Source organism: Leuciscus leuciscus, assembly GCF_965113295.1.
Source record: "Leuciscus leuciscus genome assembly, chromosome: 4".
In the NCBI taxonomy this organism is placed as follows: Eukaryota; Metazoa; Chordata; class Actinopteri; order Cypriniformes; family Leuciscidae; genus Leuciscus; species Leuciscus leuciscus.
The window spans coordinates 19,917,757-19,928,264 of record NC_138728.1 but is presented as its reverse complement, the minus strand read 5'-3'; the positions used below and the strand labels follow the sequence as shown (position 1 = coordinate 19,928,264).

The 10,508-nt window shown below is 36.1% G+C and overlaps 1 protein-coding gene across 2 annotated transcripts in view; it reads left to right on the top strand.

Moving 5' to 3' along the window:
* taf3 (TAF3 RNA polymerase II, TATA box binding protein (TBP)-associated facto) overlaps nucleotides 1–10,508 on the top strand; it is a 51,031-nt gene that overhangs the window by 4,744 nt on the left and 35,779 nt on the right. Inside the window, exon 1 of one of the 2 annotated variants that reach the window (XM_082168205.1) lies at nucleotides 999–7,211. The exons of the other annotated variant lie outside the window; for it this stretch is intronic. The gene's annotated coding sequence lies outside the window, so the exon portion shown is untranslated. Of the gene's footprint in view, nucleotides 1–998; nucleotides 7,212–10,508 lie in introns of those variants that run through there. 2 annotated transcript variants of the gene reach the window in all.

Below are 10,508 nucleotides of genomic sequence, written 5' to 3'. Positions count from 1 at the left end.
TCGGTGTGTGTGTGTGAAACAGGAAGTCGGCGGGCTGTAGGCTTTCAGGCATGTGTGTGTGAGAAGCTGGCGGAGGTCCGGCCCGGATGGCAGACATCCCAGGTGAGTGTGTGTGTGTGTGTGAGAGTCCAGCCAGGGTAGGGGGTCTAACCGGGCCTGGAGCCAGCACTCAGCTGGATGCCCCTCTGCCAGAAGAAAGACTCGGGGTCTCTTTTTCTCCCTCTCCTCCATTTCCATTTTCTTTTCTTTCTTTTTTTTCTGTCTCCCGTTTCTTCCTCATAGATCAGTCAGAGGCCATATTACACCACAACACACTCATGCCACAAATCTACATGAGCATGTATAGGCAAAACAGACAAAAGTTTAAACATACAGTGCATTCTTCTATAATATAGAATATATATTATATGTATTTCTCTCCAAACCACAAAGGTTTCGGAGCCCCGCTGTGTGTTTGAGTGTTACGAACACAAATGGGTTTTTGTGTGGTTTGTATTTTTTAGTGCTACTTGCTTAAGGAAACTTCTATTTTACATTGATTTGAACAAAGTATTAAATGTTTATGTAACTTATCCTGCACTATTACAAAATGGGCCAACAAAATAAAAAATACCATAGATTTACATTGAAGAAATGACCCGAGATGTATCTAGAGACCAGAATTGTATAGACTTTGAGGTGGGTTATTTTGATTTGTGCCAAAACGCCCTATGGCAAACCCATAGCAAACAATGTTAAGTATTATTTATATAAACTATTATAGTGTGTGTGTGTATATATATATATATATATATATATATATATATATATATATATATATATATATTCATATATTTATATACATTATATAGATACATATATTTAATTAGTGTATTTTTATATTTTCATTTGAAAGTTTTAGTAATTTTATGTGCTTCTGCCATTCGTTTTGAAAAATATTTATATTCTATTTACCATTCTTTTTTTTCTTCTTTTTTTTACTGAAACTTATTTTATTTTAGTCAGTTGCCGTTGCAACATTTCTAATTTACATTTTTTCTGTTGCAGTTTGTTTTTCATCTAATATTTATATTTTATTTAAGCTTTTTTCCTTTTAAAAATAATAAAAACAAGCACCTTATGCATTGCAACCTCATTGTAACAGTTTATTTGTATGTAATATTGTAGTCTGTTAGTTCGATTCACTTCTGCAGTAGCATATTCAGCCACAGGTTGGCGCTATCCCACCACATTTGTGCTCTTAACTGCGTCTGAATGTCTGTTTCTGATCTTCTTCATTTCTCTTGCACTGTGTGATACTCTGTGAATCAAGATTTTAATTTGATATAAATGTTAAAACAATATTTTTGCTGTCCCTAGATGGCTTGGGTCAGGATTTTTCTATAATGTGTGTGTGTGTGTTTTATCATCCGCCAAAATAAATATCTTCGAAAATATAACAGCACTTTTTTACCACAAAATTTGAGGTACCATTTATGCCTTTATTACAATTAAACACTGACCCCGAGATCAAACAGATTCACACAACATAATAAAAATGTGTTTTTAGAGCATTCCAGTTTTGGAATACTGATTTTATTGCAATTACAATTTCATTACATTAACATATTCCACAGGGTCGTTGTCATTGGTTCGGTGGTGGGTTTTCTCCCAGTCAACAGGCTCTTGTTTGTCTATTGTGTGGGAGCGTATTGTTGTTCAGTCCTGAGGGAAGAAGGTAATGGGAGGTAGAGAGAGAGCGATTGCATCTGTACACTGAAATTACCAGTGATCACACAGGCTGATAAAGTCTCTCCGTCTATGCAGAGAGAGAACAAGATTAAGATGACTGCTCTGGAAATGTACAGCTGCAAAATCAAGCTATACACGAACGGATTTCAGTTTGTCGTTGATCCCAGTGTGTAGAGCAAGAACATGTTTGAGTTTATGCCGTTGAGTCAAGACGGATCTAACATAGTATCCTTACCAGGCACAATTTGACAATTTTCCTGCATTAAATAATTTGTCCCTCTATTCTGACAAGAGTACATGCTGTGCAGTGCGACATAATCACAATCTGACTTTATTAGAAACCTGTGTGGAATGGAAATTTGGACCAGTAAGATTTGGATGGGTGGGCCTACCCAGCATAACCCCACAAAATGAGGAACCAAGCAACAGGATGTCCTATCGCTTATTGCTTATCGCCGTCGTGACTCTTGAACCCCTTAACTGTCACCCCCGTTTTTGAGAATGGACGTTAAAATGCACTATTCAAACTTTAATGGTTTTAATTCAAGAATGCTTTGGAATATAGACCTAGGTTTGGTCTTGTTTTAAAAATTCAGCAGATTATTGCTGAAGAGAAAGCACTTCAAAAAATGTAAGTATGAAAAAATTATGGAAGTTTAAATTTACAGTAAATACTGCACTTAATATATTTTTTTTATATAAAATATATATTTTACTAAATATTTTTTACTATAAAATTACTATAAAATCAAAGCCATATATCTAACCAAGTTGTGTTCCAAATTTGAAGTTGATATCACAAAAATTGAAGTTCCCATGAGATTTTGTTTAGGCCGTAATACCAAAAATAGCCACCGGGTGACATACATTCCAATGAATTTAATTGTATGCATTCTGCCGTAACAAATTAATACATTTCTGTCCAAATATCACTTCTGTCACAAAATATGGAACCTTGAGACTCAAATCTTTCTGACAATATGTGTTTTGTTAAGATTAGAAAAGGTTTTGATCATAAATTATGAAACACAATGACGCCCAAAAGGGGAGGAGCCAGATCAAATAATTAAGAGTACCGTTTCTATGGTAACGCAACGTCCAATTTCAAAATGGTTTTCACAGGATGAGTTCATAAGCTTTCAAATAATACCTAATTTATGATAACTACTAAAATATGTGATGTAATAAAAAAAGGCGATTAAAAAAGATAATATTATATTTTAGGGGATAATATATATATATATATATTATACTTTTTAGAGGATAATATTATTTTATAATTTTTTATTGACAAATACTAGATTATATGTTTTATTATGAGCTTTTAGCATGAAAACTATGAAGATTTTTTGAGGTGCACTCTTGTCATAAATTCATCTATTACTGTTCCTACATAATTTGTAACAAAAAACAATGCTTAAGTATCTATTGTTAGATAAATATCATGATTAGTTTAGGATTTAATTGTAATATAGTGAAGTAAACTTGACAGTCAAAGGGTTACGATAGAATCTGAGATTTACTAAAAAGAGACAACTTTTCACATTCTCACGCGTGGTGATCGCATCTAACAAACCTGTCAACTTTGCATGCTTGCTTTGTAGACAGCTTCTAGTTTTAAGTGTGTTGCATATGCGCCACTTGGAGAATAGACAGTTTCTCTTTATTATAATGGTAGATTCTAGTTTTTATTGCTTCACATGCTTGTTTTGCATGCATACACCAACCAGTTCTATTGATTTTTAGTGGATATTGCTAGTTTTATTGAATTGCATGCATGCAATAGACAGCTTTGGTCATTCTAACGGGCTCTGCTCGTTTTTCCGCATTGCATGCATGATGCATCATTGACAGTTTTATTGGTTATTCTGGGATCTGCTCGTTCTGTCTGGTTACATCACAGAAAACGCGCAGTACAGAAAACTTTTCCGATTCTAACTTAAGCTTTGTAATTTTGCAAGCCTTGTTTCAGTCCCTTTCTGTCATTAACACAATCATCCCGTCGACAGAGCTGGTTTCCTTGCATCTCATCGCGCTGCTCTCTCTCGAAGTGTTAGACACTGCGAATCTCCTTGTCCAGAGGTGCTGATTATTACCTCAGTCTCTGCTGGCGTTGGCGCCGCGCTTCTGTTAACTTATGAATTGAGCGAGCTCTGTATTTGACTCGCTTCGTTATCGGCTCTTTTCAAAGCTTCACAAGGGCGTAAAATGATTAGAGGAGAGCCTGACAATGCATGAAGAGATTTGCACAGTTTCCGTAGATGTCAGGTGCAGCCGTTACACTCTAAAAAGAGAAAAGGATGAATATTAAAGGCCTCCGTCTTTTCTCCTTTTCTTCCGCCGCGACATGCACATCTTCTTTAGAGAGAATAAGGCCCAGGGCCCGCTCTGATTGGTGAGGGTACGCTCCCGTAGCCAGGAGAATCCGACCTGATGAAAAGAATTTTGTCTTTTAAGTATAATAGTCATTACTGTCTCACTTTCTGTCACTCCCAGGTCAGTTTCTACCGATATGGTGCTGGTTCACGTGCCAGAGCTGATGTGTGGTCCGCGGATCCTCAGAAAATCCTGAACGTGTTTTCAGGAACATATTTTAGCAAAGTATTTTGATTTAGCATCTTGCCATCTTCAGGACTTATCCATTTTTATTGTCATTTTTTTATCAATGGACAGGGGAATCTCGCCCTTTGGCCCTGATGTTAGCGGTTCCTGGTTTAAGGGGCCAGTGCGGGACTATTTTAACATCCAAAACGGTCTTTCTGCCATTGAAACATGTGGAATGGTTCCAGATTGGGCACCGGTACCCTATCGGTAGAAAAAGGGCTTCGGTGTGCTGTTTATGTCTGTCTGTGACACTCTCGCTGATGTAGTAACTCCTGTATTATCTCTCTCCCCTCCTCTTATCTCAATGTATTTCCCTTCCTCGTCCCCCTTTTGCTCATGGAGAGAGAGGGCTATCTGCTCTTTGTAGTTTTCTGACTATTTATGTCGGACAAGGTCAGAATCGTTTAAACTTGCCTGGCTCCCTCAGACCCGAAGATAAGATGAGAGCAGAAAGGATTGGGATCGATGGAGGAGTGCAGATTTATTCTCCTCTCTCTCCTCCTCCTCTCTCTCTCTTTGTCTCTCGTCCATCCCTCTTGCTCTTTTTACAGAGGTTTGGCGCCTTTGGATCCATTTGTCTTTTTTACTTTCCGTTCGTCGGGCCCTTTAAAATACTGTACCTAAACGGGCCACTTTGCTCATCCAGATCAAATCAAAGAGCAAATTAAAACGCTATCAAATAAATCTGACGGACATCTTGTTCTTGCGGGACCAAAAGAGGAGCCTCAGAAAATGTCTGTGTTTTGAAAACTCAGCTTTTTAAATGCGCTTATATGCCATATGCCTTAAATGAATAGCTTTTTAAATGCCGTATGATTGAATAGCTCACCCAAAAATGAATATTCTGTCGTTTTTTAATCACCCTCATGTTGTTCTAAACTTTTTTTTTTTTTTAATGGAACACTAGAAGAACACAAAAGTGACATTTAGATATATTTAGGCTTCATGTTGTTTAATGAGGCTTGGAAGTGGTATGAATGCATTTAAATTCACAATTGCATAATGTTATGAGATTAATGTTGAATATAGAAATATTAAGTGAAATGAACTGCCAGTAGGTGGCGGCATGCTACTGTCTTTGTCAGTCAATCATTCATTCAATCCATTCGTTCAAAACGGCTGATTCATTCAGGAATGAAGCAAGTGACTGTCTTTATGAATGGGTCATTGAATCAATGACTCACCCGATTCATTCATCAGAGATGCGCAGTGGCTCAGCTGTGACTTTGTTTGGAACTGTTTTCGTTGACAAAATAGAGCAAAATCAGACAATATTGTGCCTAAAATGTAAGTCACTTTATAATAACTTCTTGTTCATTAAACTGTTGTGTAAAATCAACATCACATATGCAGTCGTCCTGATATTTGGGGAAAACCGCAGTCTTGCTCATGTGATATTGCTTAACTACATCATATATTATGAATATTAAAAACAACTCAAACAGGGGCGTTTTTTGCACCCATATCTCAAATTTTGGTAGCATTCTTTCCCCAAGCCGTTAATTTCGGACCCTGTTTCTGATAATCCGATATCTGATAATGATATTTACAAGATTATTTGATCTACTAGTTTATTTGTATATCGCCTAGTAAGCGTGCAAAGAACCTTCACTTCATAATCATGAAGCTGTCACTCATCTCTTCACTTTTGTTTTAATGGAAGGATTCAAGAGCATACAGAACTCAGCACTGGACAAAAACTGAGTGGATTCTGATGAACCTAAACACCTTTAATTCACCATTGCATTCAATGCATTGAAATGAATTTGGCAAATGCACTGTATTAGTTGCCTCACATACCATTTCATTCAACACAAATCCAAATGTGTGCACTTTGTCCATGTTTTGCTTGCTTGGATTATACAAATCGCTTTGGAATATGTTTCAGATGACCAAAAAACACAACTTCTATTAAGGAAAATACGGAAGATTTTTTCCCCAAATCCTGCAGCCCTACTTTAGGTCATTTTTGGAGCTCAAAAGTCCCCATTTACTTTCATTGTATGGAAAAGAGCAGGTGGGCCATTCTTCAAAATATCTCCTTTCATTCTTCACAGAAGAAATTCTTCATATGGGTTTTATCAACAAAAGATGACAGAATTTTCTTTTTTTGTGCGAACTATCCTTTTAGATGTGTTTGTTAGGTGCTGTCGAGTGAGCTCTGTGTGTGTGTGGAGGGAAGCCTCTGGTCTTATGTTACTCTGTCGTGGCTTTATGATAGATGGCTCAACCCAACCCTACTGCCCCCTGTCACAACCGTTTACCTCCCCCCGTCAGCCGACTGCGTGGATGAGTGTGTGTGTTAGGGAGACAGAGAGGTCCGTGTTTGCTCGTTGCCACTGTCTGACTGACAGGTCTGGGATGACCCCCTGCTGCACTGGGCCAGGTACCGCGAGCCCATCGAGAGTGTGTGTGAACGGTAGACAGACAGGAGCCGGCTATTGGGCTCGGTGGAGAGGTCACCTGACCCAGGATCAGTCCTGGAGAGCGCGCTGCCCTCCTCTGCCCAGGTGTGTGCTAACACAAAACGTGTGTGTGTGTGTGTGCCATGGATTTCCACTTCTATCTTTTATTCCCAGTCCAAACTCTCACATTCTCTCAGGTTTCTCTCATAATTAGGCGACTTGAAAGCGCATTCGCGACCGCCTCGGTGAGATCTTCATAAAACACATAATCCACTCCATTTTTATGTCTCCCAAAGAATCGTTTGATTCTTTTGTCACACGCTTCCCGTTTTCCAGCATGTCCTATTCTTTTCGTCCTTACCGTCGCTCTCTTTTCATTCTCTCTCTGTGGCGGTTTTTGTGTCCTTCGTACTAAACTTGATCCTCTTCGAAGCTGAAGCGTGTGTGCAAGTGTAAAGTCTTCAAATACAGGTATGAGCAAAGTCAAGCTTATTTTATCTCTATGAAGTTTCATGTCACGGCATGATGTGATCAAGTTAGAACTTTACAGGTGGATCAGGATATTTTTTTGTCTGTTTTCTATCTCATTTTTCTTTTTGAAAGATTTGAAAAGGGATGCACCAATTGAGAAATTGTTGACGAATTATTCTGTATTGTGGTCTACATAATATATGGTGGCTGATATTATAAATCTGTTGCTGATTATGTCTCAACAATAAGAATGTCCTGATTCCCGGGGGTCAGAATGAGAGTTTCACGCTAGTTGATGGTCCTATTGGATCAGTGTTTGTGTTTGTTGATCATGTTCACATACAAATAGCCATGAACCAAACTTAAAACTTCAGTTTCTGTGAAATATTGAATGGTGTCATTAGAATTAAAGTTAAATGCGTCACCAAAGTACATTTATCTAGCTGATTAACAGATAAGAAATTGTTGAAATTGCGAGAATGGCTTGTGACTATCTTAAAAGCATCCACAAAAATAAATGAGAAAATGAAGACACTAATTAAGTCACAAAAATGTTTTATTTACTTGCTTATTACCATTTAGTTTGGGTTTTTCAGCACAAATCTGTTTTTGTTTTTTTTTGTTTTTTATAACTAACATAGAGTTGCATTATAGATTATTTTTAATTAAAAAAAAAAATCAGTTTTTATAAAAAAAATTAAAAAAAATTTTTTGTTTGACCCTGCTGTGGTAGCAATAAAAGTCCAGGTTTTGAAACCTGACATAATACAGGTTTAGGAAAAGCCCTAATAATATGCATAATACAATTTTTTAAAAAGTGCATACATAATTATTGCTTTGTACATATTGTCTCTTTGGATAAAAGCGTCTGCTAAATTCAGAAATGTAAATTAAATGAAGTAAAAAATATTTACTATTAATATAATCTGGCCTTCTTTCATGAATTTTTCATACCTCATAACAGTATAACATCACTGATTTGCTTTTTAGATATATTAAGAAACATAAATAAAGCACATAATAAGCGGAGAAGGCAATGAAATGGTTGGGGTTGTAATTATGAGAGTAAATAAAAAAAATTCCATTAACATTAAAGTTTTCCCTCATTCCTATCCTCTGTTACAGTGGATATGTGGATTTCATTTGATCGGGTGGGATTTGTCCGTCTAAGCTTTTAAGATGTCAACTATACCAGCTACTAATTTGGCTGTTGTACTTCTAGAAACTATTTTTTTCTCAGTACTTTATTCTGTAAATCAAATCATAAATCATGCAGTAATTATTTCATCTGAAATACACAAATTTGAATGCATTGCATTATTTAGTACAGATTCATTATTGAGTATTTCACGAGTAAATATTTAAACCTTTAGTGAAGATACTTATTTTTTGCACATTGCAGATTTTTCCGGCATAAATAACTATTCCTTATTTTTCAAGACATTATTATAAAATTTATATATTATTAATTTCTTAATTTTATTTGAAGTACAAATACGTTTTCGTGTTTTAATAAATAAAAAAAAGTAGTCACCTTTAGATGAATTTAGTCTTTTCTCAGTTAATATTCTGTATATTTTATGTAGGTTCCCTTCAGAGGGAGTTTGTCATGAAATTTGTGACTTTAAAGTTCAACATCTTCCCCCATCAAACCACTTGCAGTACCTCTGCTTCCTTTAGATGGCACTCTTGCACCAGCCAACCTCTTTCCTCCTTTCTGTCTTTCTGTGTCTGTCTCTCCTTTGCTGTCCCTCTGTCTCTAGTGCACAAACATATTCCACGTGTTTTCTCCGGAATCTCTTTAAAAAAAATTAAAAAAAAAAATTTCTGCTGTGTTTGTTTATATAGAGACGTACTGTACAATATGTGTATACACAGTCTGCAGCGGGTATTGACCTGGTCTGTTGTCCTCGCTGTAAGCGTAGGTGTCATGTGATGATTAGCTTTGCCAGGCCACCATGTCTCTTTCTGGCATTATGATATGAAAGACAAGCTCTTCCAAGCCATGACTCTGGCAGGAAAAATGCTGTTCGTACACTTGATCGCCACCTACGAAATTCTCACCCACATGCACGTCCAATTCTGTGGGGTGATACCTCACAGTAACTGCCTTATTGCGTTTCATAGTGCATTTACGCTTATTTGGGTCTTTCTCAACCTGTCGTTCTTTATCTTTTAACAGACAGCGTTTCTAACAAGTGGTCGTGCTAGCTTTCCATAGCTTTTAAATTGCGGCCATTCACGTTGTAAATACGTTACATTAACATTGTTAATACACTTTCTTTCTCGATGTTAATGTTACATTCTCATCGTAATTACATTCTCTTCTTGTAAATGTTACATCTTTGTTGCACTGTAAAAAAATTCTAACCCTCCCAAATAAAAAATTTCAAGTGACCGATAACATCTACATTTTTCAATTGGCCCAAGTGAAATTCTTGTTGCAATAGTCTGTTAACATTGGCTCAATGAGAAATAATACGTCAGACTAATTGAAAAATTTAGATGTTATCGGTCACTTGAAATTTTTGACTTGGGGATGTAATTTTTTTTTACAGTGTGTAAATACGTTACATTCTCGTTCTATAGGTTACATTTACATTGTAAATACATTCTCAATGTAAATGTTACATTTTCATTTGATACATTCTCATCGTAAATTTTACTTTGTAAATGCGTTACTTTTTTATTTTTCTAGATTCTGAATGTAAATGTTACATTCTCGTTGTAAATGTTACATTCTCGTTGTAAATGTTACATTCTCGTTGTAAATCTGTTTACATTCACGTTATAAATAAAATGTATTTCGCAATGTAAATGTTACATTCTCGTTGTAAATGCGTTACATTCACGTTGTAAATACATTCTTATTCTCAATGTGAATGTTACATTCTCGTAATTATTCTCATTCTCAATGTAAATGTTACGTTCTCATTGTCAATGTTACATTCTCATCGTAAATGTTACATTCTCATAAATACGTTTACATTCACATTGTATATCCAATCTCATTCTCAATGAAAATGTCACATTCTTGTTGCAAATGTTACGTTATCGTTGTACATATGTTACATTGTTGTGGTAAATGTTACATTCTACAGTGTTACATTGCTAGACTAACTGGGACTAGTCACAGCACTTGCATATTGTTGGCCTATTGTTTCAGTCGATTGTAAGTCGCTTTGGATAAAAGCGTCTGCTAAATGATTAAATATAATGTAACATTTTCGTTGTAAATACATTTACGTTGTAAATACAATCTCATTCTCAGTGTTAATGTTACATTCTCGTTGTAAC